Source organism: Phalacrocorax carbo, chromosome 3, assembly GCF_963921805.1.
Source record: "Phalacrocorax carbo chromosome 3, bPhaCar2.1, whole genome shotgun sequence".
NCBI classification, from domain to species: domain Eukaryota; kingdom Metazoa; phylum Chordata; class Aves; order Suliformes; family Phalacrocoracidae; genus Phalacrocorax; species Phalacrocorax carbo.
The window spans coordinates 100,868,226-100,884,401 of record NC_087515.1 but is presented as its reverse complement, the minus strand read 5'-3'; the positions used below and the strand labels follow the sequence as shown (position 1 = coordinate 100,884,401).

Genomic DNA, 16,176 nt, shown 5'->3' with positions numbered 1-16,176 from the left:
TTGCTGACCTATAGTTCTCCAGGTTATTCCAAATACATGTTTCAAAAAAAATTTAATTCACCATGTTTCAACAAAAATCCCAGGGGGGTGTGGGGGAAAGACAATGACATTGTTTTCAATCCATCTTTAGCACTGAACTTTGTGGTCTGTTCATTCTTTCTCTCTGATCTCAACAAAATTTTGCACAACTTGACTCATCTTTCATGTAAGCAGGTGGATGACTCTTTCTGCTTCTGTATCTGATTATCTTCCTGGGATGCAGCTGCTTTGGAGAAATGCCTTACACCTGCCATGAGGAAGCATGCTGCAGAGCAAGAATTGCTTTTAACTTACCTTTTGGTCATACAGAAAGTTGACAGATAACTACATTTCAACATTTATTTTTGAATTTCCAGACTTATTGTTAGCTACACTTAGAAGCTCTTTAATATTATCTTATGCTGTGCATCCTCATATGATGGCCATCCTTACTGTTCAGCATGGATCACAACAATGCCTTAAAGCACAAGGAAAGTATCTGTGCATCTGTACGTTTGAATGTCACCATTGTGCAATTGTGAGATATTTATGTAGTGCCTCAGAAACATCCTTGTCTTCTTTCTGTAACTGCATCTTACATATTTTATGCAAATTTGATGTCCTTTTGTTCTCATGATAGAAAGCTTGAGATCTAATTAAGTCAAATCATCTTGCATAACAAAACGAGATAATTTTACATTAAGCTTCAATGTATGCCCTTTCCTTGTACTGAAATGGTGTTTCTGTGCACTGCAAAGAATTTCTAACCACAGAAATCTTTTCTCTAGCTAAAGCGACTTGATTAGTTCCTTACTTTTACTGAGGTATATTTGTGCCTAACCTATGTGCTGGGGTTGAGGAAATTACCTGTGAAGGAGTTGTAAAAAACTCAGATACGATAGCAAAACTTGTTCCTGGGGGAGAGCAGACCCGCTATCTCCTCCTGACAGGCAAGCTCATTACCCTGGCATGGGAGGAGGCAGGCAGGTTGCTGATTCAGTTCCAGTTCTGCATTTTCCCCTAGAGCTGGCTTGATGGAAGCTGGGAAGCCGAAATCCTAGCCAAGGAAAACTGCAGCACAGCAAAACGTAGCATTGCCTCAAGTCATTTGACTGTGCCGTAACTGTATTTTTCACAGTATTTCTCTCTCGAAGGCACACCCCACAAACTTTAGCTTCAGACAGGAGTACAAAACACATCAAATTTAAATGCATAAATGTAACTTATGATCATAATTCATGAAATGCACAGAGACTGAAGGCTGTAAAGATAGCAAATGAAGGAACTAACTATAAATAAACTAGTTTCAGGAGTGAGAAACATATTCTGTAATATAAATTGCAGGGGATATGGGATTATTTCTGTGTGCATAATATGCCTGATTCCATTTGGAGAATGCTTGCTTGTCTGTCTAGACCCGTAAATGACAGCCACTGCTAACATATGACCAGCAGATAAGAAAGCATTTAACATGAAAAAGATGAATCTAGCAGCAAAATCCTAACCATAAAACTTTTGAACTGAGTATTTGTGATTAACTAGCAGAGTCCGTAGGACTTAGTCTTGTGAAGCTGGGTGCAGTTTTGGCATAGCAAAATTCAAGGCAATTGAAGACAGAGCCCTGTGTGGAAAGCTGAACTTGCAGAGTATCTGGAAAGGAGTCTGAGTGGCATCTACCAGTCTGTCACACATCAAATTTTGTCTTGAATTCAAGAGAAACATTTTTGGTTTAGAAAAGGTTTCAGCTGTTTGGTTAGAAAACTTATAACCCTCACAGCATAAAGCTATTTTTCCTGGCCAAACTACACTGGCAGTTCATGGCTTGCTCACTATTTCAATGACATTAATTGTCCAATAATCTCATATTAAGTTCTGCTGAACTTTATTTCAAATGGCCAAAATTCATGCTAGTATATTCCTACAGAAAAGGTAGAAGTACATGGTGGTGCACGGGAAAAAGGTCCTTTTATCTGAGTCTGTGATTCTAGCTGACCTCGCGAGGGCTTCTCTCTGTTCCTTTTGGCTTCTTAGAAGCACAGCACTACTGTAAGTGCTGACACTAGAATTACATCAAAAGTTAAGTGGCAGGAAAACAGCCCATTAGTATCTTTCCTATTGAACATGTCAGCTTTTGTGTCTATAACAAATGCTTATTCCTTCTTTTTTAAAATAAAAACTAAAGATTGTTGCTCTCCCCAAAAAAACTCAAACCCAATATTTTCTCCACTATAGGGCAATTAGCAATACAAAGGCAGCAGAATCAAGGAGTATGCAACAACAGCATTAAGAAAACTGCATCACCTTGACTGAGGGTCCTAAGAGCTACAGACAAACTAACTTTACTGAATGCAAAAATAAATCACTCAATACACATGGACAAATTATGGCAATCATGCTGGTAATCTTGTCCTTCTTGTCTTCTTGCTACTTTTTACATGGGGAAAACCTCTATTTTTCTGTCCAGTGGTGCTGACTATAGCTCAGTCTTTCACCTGTATTTTACATGTACATTCAAACAAATGCTACCTAGAAAGATGAGAAGATATAAAAAAAGGTATTTAAATCTTCAGTTATTCCAGTCACTCCTGTATCATTTGGTGTACTTTAGACTAGTTTTATTAGGATTGTGCTTTGGGGCCAAATTTCTCAAGCATATCTGGCTACTAATTAACTTTGGTAGAGTAAAAGATTTGTATCTAAGGGGGTGTAAAATTAGGTCATTAAGAGCATAAGGAGAGTTAAAACTTTAACACAAGTTGGACGGGAGTTGTACTGGAACTGTGGCAAGTACGTTCTGCAGGATTAAGTAGATTTCTTATTCCTATAACATATCCAGTATAGTGCATGACTGCTAAATTGGTGCCCAGAATGGGCAACAAATCAGCACAGCAGGTATCCTATATAAAGAAAACTAACTGCTTTTATATAGCTCTTTTGGGTTTTCTTTTTCCCTTCCAAAAAGGAGACAAATATGTCTTGCACAAATACTGTTGAGGGAATGGCAGATGGAAATCTGAGTTTATTATAAAAATATAGATGTGAAAACTTTAGGATGAAAGCTTAGTTATCAGAAAACAGGTCATCTATAATGTATAAGCAAAACAGCCCACAATATGCGATACTGTACAGTCAGGGAAAATTCTCTTAGATCTACATGACTGATCCTAGTTCAGATATTCTGCATTCCCTCAGCATGCAGAACTCACACTGATATCAACAGGAGGTCCATGGAGTCAGCAGGAACAAAATAGCAGAGTCAAGATTTCTTGTGACCCAATTTAGATTCTCCCAGCACAAATATATTATGTAAAGAAGATCATAGAATCATTAAGGTTGGAAAAGACCTATAGGATCATCAAGTCCAACTGTCAACCCAACACCACCGTGTCTCCAAAACCATGCCCTGAAGTGCCACAGCTACACATCTTCTAAATACCTCCAGGGATGGCATCTCTACCACCTCTCTGGGCAGCCTATTCCAATGTCTGACCACTTTTTCAGTGAAGAAATTTTTCCTAATATCCAATCTAAACCTCCCCTGATGCAGTTTGAAGCCATTTCTTCTCGTTCTATTGCTAGTGACCTGGGAGAAGAAACCAACACCCACCTCACTACAACCTCCTTTGGTAGTTGTAGAGAGATAAGGTGTCCTCTCAGTCTCCTCTTCTCCAGGCTAAACAACCCCAGTTCTTTCAACCTCTCCTCATAAGACCTGCTCTCCAGACCCTTCACCAGCTTCGCTGCCCTTCTCTGAACATGCTCCAGCAACTCAATGTCCTTGTACTGAGGGGCCCAAAACTGAACACAGTATTCAAGATGCGGCCTCACCAGTGCCAACTACAGGGGCACAATCACTTCCCTACTCCTGCTGGCCACACTATTCCTGATACAAGCCGGGACACTGTTGGCCTTCTTGGCCACCTGGGCTCACTGCTGCCTCATGTTCAGCCTGCTCTCAACCAGCACCACTGGGTACTTCTCCACCAGGCAGCTTTCCAGCCACTCTTCCTCAGGCCTGTAGCATTGCATGGGGTTGCTGTGACCCAAGTGCAGGACCCAGCACTTGGCCTTGTTAATCCGCATAAAATTGGCCTCATCCCATTGATCCAACCTGCCCAGGTCCCTCTGCAGAGCCTTCCTACCCTCGAGCAGATCGACACTCCCATTCAACTTGGTGTCATCTGCAAACTTACTGAGGGTGAACTCAATCCCCTCATCCAGATCATTGATAAAGATACTAAACAAGACTGGCCCCAACACTGAGCCCTGGGGAACACCACTCGTGACTGGTCACCAACTGCATTTAGCTCTGTTCACCACAACGCTCTGGGCTCAGCTATCCAGCCAATTTTTTTTCCAGCAAAGGGTACACCCATCCAAGCCATGAGCCACCAGCTTCTCTAGGAGGATACCGTGGGAGACAGTATCAAAGGCCTTGCTAAAGTCCAGGGAGGTAAAATCCACAGCCTTTCCCTCATCTACTAGGTGGGTCACTTGGTCTTAGGAGGAGATCAGGTTGGTTAAGCAGGACCTGCCTTTCATGAACCTGTAGTGGCTGGGCCTGATCCCCTGGTTGTCCTGCACATGCTTGGTGAGCACATTCAAGATGAACTGCTCCATAACGTTCCCCAATACCAAGGTCAGGCTGACAGGCCTGTAGTTCCGTGGATCCTCCTTCCAGCCCTTCTTGTAGATGGGCATCACATCGGCAAGCCTCCAGTCATCTGGGACCTCCCCTTTTAACCAGGACTGCTGGTAAATGGTGAAGAGTGGCTTGGTGAGCTCCTCTGCCAGCTCCCTCAGTACTCATGCATGGATCCCATTCAGCCCCATAGACTTGTGAGTGTCCAGGTGGAGCAGCAGGTTGTAAACTTGCTTCCTCCTGGTTTATGAGGGGTTTATTCTGCGATCCATCCCTGCCTTCCAGCTCAGGGGGCTGAATACCCTGGGGATAACTGGTCTTACTGTTAAAGACTGAGGCAAAGAAGGCATTTAATACCTCAACTTTTTCCTCATCCTCAGTTGCAGTGTTCCCCTCCCATCCAATAGAGGATGGAGATTCTCTTTTTGTTGTTAATATATTTGTAAAAACATTTTTTGTTATCCCTTACAGCAGTGGCCAGGTTGAGTTCTAGCTGGGCTTTTGCTTGCCTAATTTTCTCCCTGTAAGACCTAATGAGGTCTCTGTACTCTTCTTGTGTTACCTGCCCCTTCTTCCAAAAGCAGTAGACTCTCCTTTTTTTCCTGAGTGTAATGTTTCTGTGTGGTGTTTGTACATGCCTATGAATCTGGGGAAAAGTATTTTTGGAGTGAAAACGTCTAACTTCCAGAATGTAGGTACATATATAATCATCCTTTAAATTAATTCAATAATTTAATGCCCATTTAATGCATTTAAGAATTGTAACTTTTATGAAATAGCTTAAAATAAAAAATGTGCTTGGATATGAATCTCTGTTGTACATTTGTGGAACAGAAGAAGATATTTAAGAATTGAGGGCTTGGAAAAATTATGAGTTACTATGGGTAAGACAGAATGTGAATTGAAAGATAGCTATACCATAGCAGTTACCTATGGGCACATGCTCACCCTCAATATAATCTCATGTTTGTTTCTAGCCATCAAAGCATTATAAAAATCTGGACATTGGAAGGTTGAGATTGTTTAGTCCAACTCCCCCTTGATCACAGCAGTTTTCTCAGGACCAGTCTAGTTTTAAATATTGTCAAGGACAGAGACTTCATAACCTCTCTGAGCAGGCTGTTACACTGTTTGACCACCTCCGTAGTGAAAGAAGTGTCTTATATTTAAGCGGAATTGCCTGTATGTCAGGGTGCACATACAGACCTTACTGGCTGTGACCAGCCTCACCTGGAGCCTCCATCCACACCCCCTGCCCATGGGCCCATGAGCCCAGTTTCAGCTTGGCCTTCATTCCCTGCCCCAGTGGCACCATAGGAGTGTCAGTCTCCAGCTCAGCCACAGGTGTGCCTGTGCCTGGCCACAGACTGTGTGATCTGGTCCCCAACTGGTTGACTGGCTTCCCAGCCTGACCATGGGCCTGCATTGTCACCATGGACCTGCCTGACAGTCATGGGGCTGTGTCTGACCCTGTTTATCCTCACCAGTTGTGATTGTGACCTGTGGTTTGTCTTCCTGGCTTGACCTCAGATCTGCCTCTGCTACAAACTTGGCTGATGATCTCAAGTCTTGGTTGAAGCTGGGTACCGTCTCTGGGTCTGGCCTGCTGGCACACTGTGGGACAGGTCCCTGGGTGGCAAGGCCCCTGCCCTGTTGGCCATGATATAGCCTTGATTCCTGGCTCCAGACAGCCCTTGCTGTTCCTGTATTTCTACTTGCAAGTCCTACTGAGTGCCACTGAAAAGAACTTGTATCTTGTTTACTGCTCCTCATGAGGTATTAATAAGCATTGTTAAGATCTCTCTTTCTTCTTTTCTCCAGGCCGAATAGTCCCTGCTCACTCAACCTCTCCTCATATCATGTCAATGCTCCAGCACCTTAATCACCTTCATGGCCCTTTGCTGGACTCACTCCAGTATGTCCATTTCTCTTGCACTGGGGAGCCCAGACCTGGACCCAGTACTCCAGATGTGTCTCACCAGTGCTGAGTAAAGAGTATCACCTTCCTTCACCTGCTGGCAATGCTCTTCCTAATGCAGCCCAGGATGCCATTAGCATTCTTTGCTGTGAGGACACATTGTTGGCTCATGGTCAACTTGGTGTTCACCAAGACTCCCAGGTCTTTTTTCCTGAAAAACTTCTTTCCGAAGAGTTGGCCCCAGTTTGTGCTAATGCATAGGGTTATTCCTCCCCAGTTTTATGACTTGGCATTTCACTTTCTTGAACTTCACCAGGTTCATGTCGGCCCATTTTTCCAGGTTGTTGAGGTCCCTCTGAGTGGCAATACAATCTTCCGGTGTACGGACCACTCTTGCCAGTTTTGTACCAACTGCAAGCTTGGTGAAGGAGCTCTCTGTACCATCATTCAGGTCATTAATGAAGATGTTACACAGTATTCGTCCCCATATCTACCCCTAGGGTATCCACTAGCAACTAGCCCCCAGCTGGCCTTTGTGCCACTGACCACAGCCCTTTGAGCTCAGCAGTTCAGCCAGTTTTCAATCCACCTCACTGTCCATTGATCAACAGTTTGGTTATGAGGATTTTATGAGTGGCAGTGCCAAAACCCTTATTAAAGTCAAGATAAACAATATCCACTGTTCTCGCTTTGTCCACTGGGCTAGTCAGCTCCTCATAGGCTACCAGGTTAGTCAGGCACAAGTCCCCCTTTGTAAAGCCCTGCACACAACTCCTAGTCATGTCCATATGATGTTAGGAAAACATTTCCGGGATTTTCTCCATCACATTCCCAGGACTGAGGTAAATATCACAGGCCTCTAGTTCCCCAGATTCTCCATCATGGCCTTAATTGAAGATAGGTGTGACATCTTCTTTCTCTATTCCTCAGTAACCTCTCCTGATTGCCATGACTCAAGGACTATAAAGAGTGGCTTCACCAGACAGCACCAGCTTCCTCAGCAGATACGGGTGCATCCCTTCAGGTCCCATAGACCTGCATATGTCCAATCTATTTAAAATATTCCTGTCCTCCATTAAGGCCTTCATTTCTTCAGGCTTCCCACATTCTTCAGGGCCCTGGGATTCTTGCAGGCAAACATTACAAATAAAGATCAGCGTGAAGAAAGTACAAGTACTTTGGCTTTTTCCATGTCCTTTGTCACCATGTCCTCTGCCCCATTCAGCAGTGTGCCCACATTTTCTGAAGTCTTCCTTTTGCTGCTGATATACCTCCAGAAGTCATTCTTGTTGACCTTTACGTCCGTTGCCAGATTCAACTCCAGATGGGCATTGGCTTTCTTAACCCCACCCCTGCATGCTTAGACAGTGTCTCTGTAGCTCCCCTCGGTCATCTGTCCCTGTGTCCACTGCTTGTATGCTTCCTTTTTAAGGTCTGAACTTTATCAGGAGTGCCTTATTCGTCCATGCCAGCCTCCTGTCACCTTTTCTTGTCTTCTCGCATGCTGGACTGTACCATTCTTGAGCTTAGGGCAGGTGATCCTGGAAAAATCAACCTCCTGGACTCCTCCTCTCTCCAGGGCTAGATGTCATTGGATACATCCAAGCAGCTCCCCAGGGGCCAATGTCTGCTCCCCTGACAGGCTAGGGTAGTACTCCTGTTCTTTGCCTTGTTCCCTTTAGGCATCCTGACCATCTCGCTCTCATGGTCACTGCAGCAATGGCTGTTCCCAGCCTTCACATCCCTGACCAGTTCATCCTTGTTTGTATCAGGTTCATCAGAGTACCTGCCCTTGTTGGCTGCTCGATTGCTTGTGTCAGCAAGCTATCACCAATGTACTTCAGAAACCTGGATTGCTTGTGCCCTACTGTTGCCACTGCAGCAGATACTGGGATGATTCAAGGACCACATGAGGACCCAAACCTGTGAATATGAGGCCTTCTTTAATTGTCTGAAGACCTCCTCCACTCCTCCCTGATCAGGTGGTCTGTAGCTGACACCCACCACATCACCCTTGTGGGTTTGCTTGCTAACCTGTAAGCTCTTAGCTGGCCCATCACCAGTCCCAAAGCACCCTTGCATGCATTCTTGCTGCTCTCACATGGACAAATCCTTCTCTTTGCCATCCCAGCCAGCCCTCCCTAAAGAGCCTGTATCCATCCATTGCACCACTCCAGCTGCGTGAGCTATTCCACCGTGTAATCAATAAATTTGTAGCCCTGTAATGGTACTTTAATTTCTCCTGCTTGTTCTCCATGCTTCATGCACTACTGTACAAGCACTTCAGAGAGGCACCCAGTTGTACTGGTTTCCCAGAAAAAATGAGTTTCCCCCATAACACAGCACTTCCTTATTCCTGCACATACAATTGAGTGTTGGTCTTTTTGCCTTGTTCTATTGTTTTAAAGGTCTTTCCTGTTCACACCACTCTACACCATTTGCTTGCCACCATGCTCCACCACTTCTTCACAATTGTTGGTTTTCCCCATTGTTCCTAGTTGAAAATTCTCCCTACCTGCTTGGCCAGCCAGTTGGTAAAGATGCTTCCACGCCACTTTGTCAGGAGGCTCTTGTATCTTCTTAGCAGTCCTCAATTCTCAAAGAGGGTCACACAGTTGTAAAAGCTCAGTCCCTGTGGGCACCAGCTGCACAGCCAGTTGTTGACCCACTGGATCTGTCCAATCCCTCTCAAGCCCTTCCCCCTCACTGGCAACACTGAGGAGCAAACCACTTGGGCCCCCATGCCATTGGCCCTCACTCCCAGACCCACACAGACACCCTCAATATACCCCAGATCTCTCCTGACAGCACCACTGGTGCCCACAGAAAAACAAGGTGGGTAATAGTCTAATAGTCAGGCAAGCCTCAGTAGTCTCTCCACAATGTCCTAGATCCAGCAAGCAACATGCTTTCCTAGACAGCTGGACAGGGCAGCAAGTGGGGTCTTCATCCCTGCTAGCAGGAACTCACTCACTGCTTCCTCCTGGTACTACTGTGTGGCTCAGCCTCTTCTGGTTTGGAATTTTCATTGGACAGACCTCCCAGCCCCTCCTCTGATACCTGGGTGCTGAAGCTACTCTGGAGCGGCAGAGCTGCAGATGGGGCAGGAACAGTCCTCTGCTGCCAACAGTTACAGACTTCCAGCCTTTGCCATCACCAGACGTCTCTATTTCCCAGTGCAAAAAGCACAGGCCCTGTCTGCCCCTCCTTTGGTACAGTCGGGGGCTCAGGTTCTCATATCTGCAGGGTCTTGGAGAAGATGTGGTTAATCTCCTTTTTGCTCTTTTCATTATCACTGCCGCTGTGCAGCCTGCTGACCTCCTCCTTCAAATCCTTTGCCTGGTGACAGCTTGGTGACTCCAGCGCACACCTTCTGCAACTGAGAAGTCCAGTACTTGCTGCCTCAGCCTCAGCGAAAGGTCGGGCGCATCCCTGCAGCTGACACCTGCAGAACTACATCCTCCCTTGGGAACGCCTACTGAATCAAGGTCTCTGATGCATCAGCAAAAGATGTACCAGCAAGCGGTGGGACTGTGCCCTGTGGTGCATCACCACCCCTGCTGAGCATGTGTATGCTGTGCTCTGCACAGTTACTGGCCCCCATCTGTGCAAGCTGCTCTGTGGGCTGCTGTGTCTGTTGTCTGCCTCTGTTAGCTATACTTACCAGGGAGTAAAACTAGAAGCAGAGTAAGTTACCATGGTAGGGCTGCTGCACTGTAAATTAGCAGTGTAGTTTACATCAGTGCAGTTTGTGTGCCATGTGTTCAGTACTGCCATTATCATGACATTGACCTAATCAAACTGCACGGCAGAACTTAAATAAAAAAGTCCACATGTGGCATACGCAACTATATTTAGCGGAGATGAGAAAGCTTTTTTGCCTACGTTCTGATTCCACTTTCTTCCTACCTAGAGGCCTAGTTAACATGCCACTGAAGTCCCACATTTTTCTATTTGAATATTCAAGCAGAATATGGGCAATGCTTACAGTGTGCTATAAACTAGTTAGTAGGCTACAGTTCTCAGCTTTGATCAGGCATACATGACTCATGGGTGTTCAGAGACAGGGTAAGTTACTCATATGAAATGGGAGCCTGACTTGAAATGTCATTGCTGCCCTCTGGCAGCAAATTCTGATCTCAGCTAAGCAGCAGCTAGCTGGACTTTCCATCAGTAGCTTGGGTTGGGTCACATGAGGGTGGAGACGCTCACATAGATCTACAGAATTGACCTACAGGCACTGTGAACTGGAGGTAGGAGAATACAGCTAGAAGGGGAGGCAAGTCAGGTTTCAAGGTGGGACTTGACATCAGATTTTGTAGAAAATTTACCTTTGTGCTCCATGAACTGATTGGCTGTCTGTATGGAACTGAAGTAGTGAATGCACAGGTGAGTTGGAAGAATGTCACAGGATACAGCTCTGTAAGTAGTATGTCACACACAGCTATTGTTTCTTTAGATACCTGTGCTCTCAGATATTTATATTTATCAAATATAAATACCTTCAAATATCCAATGCAGTTTGTGTTAAAGCTATAAATGTCAAATGGCCTATAGATTGTTTGATGTATTTAAAGAAATATTTCTCGATAAAAGTATTAAATTAGCTTTCTTGTAGTAGGGATTCGAAGAACAAATTAAACTCCAATTCAGTCTTCAAAAAAAGAAAACTGCTCTTGCTTGGTATCATATCTATTGAGGGAGTGCTCAGCTCAGTGGGCAGCCCATTCAAAGAGAATTTGGCCTCAAGTAGCTAATTTTCCCCTTATTTTTTGCTTGAAAAAAAGAAATAATGATTTAATAGCTGAGATCCAACCACCAATTAGTTTTAGCTTGTACATATTTTCTTTTCTTAAATACATAATGATTTTCATGTGATATTCAGACAGCTAGCGAACTTCTCACTTCCACAAAGAACATACAAGCTTAAAAAAGGGAAAAAAAACCCAAATGAAAACCCAAACCAGAGAATATAGTAAAGACAAAGGCAATGCTATAAGCAGGAAGCTTTTGTTAAAATATACAATTCATAAGTTAGAAAATTCCAAGCCGTCTTAAATTCAATCTCAGTAGTAGTTTAGGTCTGATTTTTGCCTAGAATCAGTTTAATTATAATGAAATTCCATCTCAGCAGTCAGTTTCAGAAACACTGTTGACCAAAGAAAAAGTGCAACCTTTCTTTTATGACACAAACCATTCACTGATATATATATGTAGAGCTATATAAAAGGTATCCAAGGAGTCATTACAAATGTGTGCACTAAGATATGTGCCCATTAAATGTAAGCGGGACCAAAATGGTGAAATAAAAAATATAGTCTGGTCACTTCCTCCATCTCTGAAATGTATCTTTTTCCAACATAGATATCAGATACCTATATTAGATCAATAACTAGAACCTTTTATTCATTTTTTGATATATAGTTGTTCTGAAGTGATCATTTTCGAAGTGTGGGCTTTTTGCCTTTTTAAGGTCAAGTTCATGGTTGCAACACTATGTTTAAGGGAGAAAGGCAGACATACTGAAGCCAATAGAACACCTAACATTAAAATACATAAAACTAAGTTAAGTGCAACCAAGTTAAGTGCACAAAACTAAGTTAAGCGGAAGGTTGTAATGACAGGACTGCTGTTAAAAAAAATAAATCTGTGAACTTTGTATTATGCATTGTTGACAGTCAATAATTTACCACTTATGGAGGAAGAATAAATGTAGAAAAAGGAGATAAGAACCGCAAAAGCATCTGACTGCCACATTTGACAAGAAAACTTTTGTCTGGGGAGTATCTTCCTTTCACTGCCAATTAGAAGGATGTAGTGCCACATACCAAAGAAACTAGAGAAGAAAACAATCGATAATCTTCCTTTAGAAGTAATTAAAAGTGTCAAAATACCTCAGTTCTCCAGATCCGTGAGGTTAGTGAACTACCATAAAAATTTTAAAGGGCTGGTAGGTCTGAATCTTACAGTTTCTCTTGTACTACGTTCTTGACCATGTCTGCATGGATGTATGAGCAAATAAACTTCGTGTGCACATTTACCAACGGGCCTATGGAGGATTGAAATTCATTTATATACTTCTACCACAGAACCTATATAGCTGTGCCAATGTGTAGTAAGCAGCCGAAGAAACTTTTTTTTTTGTTTACATAAACAAAAGTCCCAGTAGCTATATATTAGAAACACTTATCTCCCTCGTTCTTACCTTATGTACTGCTTGTTTTCTTATCAAATACTATACACTACACATCAGTACTGCTTACTTGGACCACATATCATTATTATTAGTAATAGCATGAGATTTTCTGTTGACATATATAATACAAAAATCCTAGAAGAATGGTACAGCGTATTGACTCATGAAAGAAAGAATTAGATGGCTTCTTCGAAGTAATGTTGAATTTAACAAACTTTCTAGTTTAGACATGGTTGGAGACTGATGATCAGCAGTTTCTGCAGAATTTCTTACAACTTGCAGATATCACTTGCTCAAGATCCTTGACCAACATTTAGAACTAAGAATTCAAAGAACAATGCAAACTAACATATGTTCAAACATCCACCTGACTGAAGCATCTTCTTTCTTCTCTTCAGCACAGTTGATATACTTAGTAGAAAAGAGGCAGCTAGTAGTTTCTGATTTATATAGTTGACTGATAAGGAGTGAAGGAGTTTGATCAATTGCAGTTGATAGTGGTGCCTTCTTTACTGATTTAGGCAAATTGGATGCACAGGCTAATTTCCTCATTAACTGACTCAGCCAAATCTAAGGCTCGTGAGAGAAGATTCTGATGTAAATACCTCTTCAAAGTGCAAATGAATTTTTGGTGAAGCTACTGACATTTAGATGCTGCTACAGTTACGAATTTGTCGGACTACATCACTGCTTTGTTGGATCAAGGCAGATGAGGAATGCTACAATATTTAAAATAAGCTGTAATCTTAATTTGTCAAATATTTGGTTAAAATAATTCATACCCCTGTGCCTGACTAATGCATGCAAGCAACATATGCTGATGATGCATCGGTTTATCCAGCCACCTCTGAAGGAAAAAGATGATTTCTTCTATTTTCCATGTAGTGATAATTGCAAAGACTGTATGATTACGATAAGCAAAGACAGGAAACAGACAATCAGGACATTGTTCCACTATAGATCACTAACCTTAAAGATTTTGACAGCATAGCAATGAACATTTGGAATAAAATAAAGAGAAGTTTATTATATACCATTTTCAAGATTGAGGAAGGGTACTTGAAAATACACAGGCTTGTGCTTCAAAATTCAGAAGACATGGATGAAATTAGGGCTGTTGTATATGTATCAACAGCCATTCATAGCTTTTTGTATCTTTGCAGCTTTTCTCTAGATCTTAGGAATGAAAACCAATTCCCAGTTAATGACAAACTGAGCAGTACATCTGTATATATCAGGAACAGGTAATCCTACACAGACACAGGAATTGTCAGCACAAACATGAGCCTGTGGAACAGATCACCTCAAAAGACTGTCACTCAGTATCAAATAAGGACAGGGACTGACGGAAAAAGATATTTGTTACAAACAACAGTGCTAACCTTTTTGGAGACTTAGCAGAACAGATAGCAACAAAGTCCTTATACTAAGGTACCCTATCATAACTCTTCAAGAATCATTAGAGAATGTCATAGGTAAAAGCTTATTCAAAATCACTAAACAAAGTAGGGGAACGGAAGAGGAAATGGTAATGCTAATTTTTGTTGTAGGGTGAATTTTCCTTTACTTGGACTGTAGAAAGTTAGGAGCCAATTGTTAAGTATATCCATGGCAAAAAGTTTTGCACCACAATTTGGAGTTTGTCATTACTATTCTGATAAACTGATGCTGCTTCTTCAAATCTTTTGATTCCATCACTGGTTTTTACCTGCTTGAGAATTTTGACATCTACACAAGGACAGTCATGCTACAATGTTCTTTCAAATACAACATCTATTCTAGAATTTCTTTCTTTATTCCTTATAAGTGTATAAGACTTAAAAATACAAAGGTTTTGGCAACACTTAGACTTGCAGCAGTCTATTCCTATTTCTAGCATGTACGCCCGAGGCATTGGCATGAGTTAATTTGAGTCACGATCAGGGCAATCTTCCATGTCTGTCATCCATCTCCAGCCCCTCAGGTGGCTATGACCCGTCTCTTTGGGCTCTGCTGTGTGAAATACAACCTGCTAGAATAATGTCATGGATTTGGGAGGAGGTCTGTCAGGTAATACACCTCCAGATATCTCATTTTCAAGATGCCACAAGTTATTTTTCTGATGCTTTTGATGGTTTGGTATCACTGCAATTTTCTTTTGCAAGAGTTTCAGAACTAGTTTCTCACATATTTTTAAGTTATGAGCACTTAAAAGAAAAAAGAAGCACCGAGTTAATTTTCACAGTCAAGGAAGGCATCTGAACTTTCAGAGGAAATTGGAAGCTACTGCTCACCCAGATGCCTATTCAATTTCCTGATCTTAAATTCTTTTGCCAAAGCAGATTTTCTGAGAAAGTAAGAGCTGCAGCAATTGCCTCAGATCTCTTTCCAGGATAGGCAGGAGATGATTCAGATACTGTACAGTACTTGCATAGTGGTAAAACAGATTTCCTCATTGCTTTGAAAGCTGTGTCCTCTGGTGAGGAGCATGAGTCCAGTAGATAGTGCTAAGGATCCAGGAACCACAGCTGCTCTGAACTTTAGAAAGCCACCTAATTAGGCAAAGGTAACTAGTTTATATAGGTTATCCCTATGTTTTTCTAAAAGTTTTTTTTTTTAATCTCATCTATGCTCATATTCATTAATACAGAAATCGCATCAATTTTCTCAAACACTCCACATCCTATGTAATTCTTCCTACTATTTCTATTTCAAAAGGGCACCCTCCGATGTGTGATATTGACACCTAAACATCCTCTTATAGGACAGGGCTGGGTTCTGTACTACCTAGCCTGCCCTTTGAATCAATTCAACTTTCTTTCTTTTTCAGTTTATCTTAAATGTGTCCAAAGATGCTGTTGCAGCTAAATGAATAACAGACTGTCTTACCTTTCTGGATACTCTTTGCCAAAATGTTAGGTCACAATAATGTAAGAAGCTTCTAGAGGCAGACCTCACAAGGGAATCTTTCAATTGATTTCATCAGCCAATGAATCATCATGCATTTATAAGTTTTTGTGCATATTTCTAATTACAATTCATTGTAAAATTTTAATTGTGGCTTCATTTTCCTGTCCAGGGCTTTTACGAGCACCTTCTAGTAGAAACACTTCTGTGATGTTTCATTTCACTTGAGAAATTGCTCAAGGAACATTTATTATATGTGAGCTATGGCAACTAGGCATTTCTGACACTTGTATATGACTCAGTGCTTGGAAGTACAGTCTCGTCCTTGTTACATCCCAAGAAAAATCTATGAACGTTTAGCACTGCTTTCTCTAAATGTCTCTTCTATTGTATTTTACACACAGTGCAGGGGAAATATTTAGACTGTTACAACAAAGACTGTAATAATGTAAAATGCTGGCAGAACTAAGTTTTATAAAATGGAAGAAGCATCCTTTATGACATTACTAACATTTT

General features: G+C 42.0%; 1 protein-coding gene across 4 annotated transcripts in view; it reads right to left on the bottom strand.

Moving 5' to 3' along the window:
• KHDRBS2 (KH RNA binding domain containing, signal transduction associated 2) overlaps positions 1–16,176 on the bottom strand; it is a 370,102-nt gene that overhangs the window by 59,142 nt on the left and 294,784 nt on the right. The gene's annotated exons all lie outside the window — the stretch shown is intronic.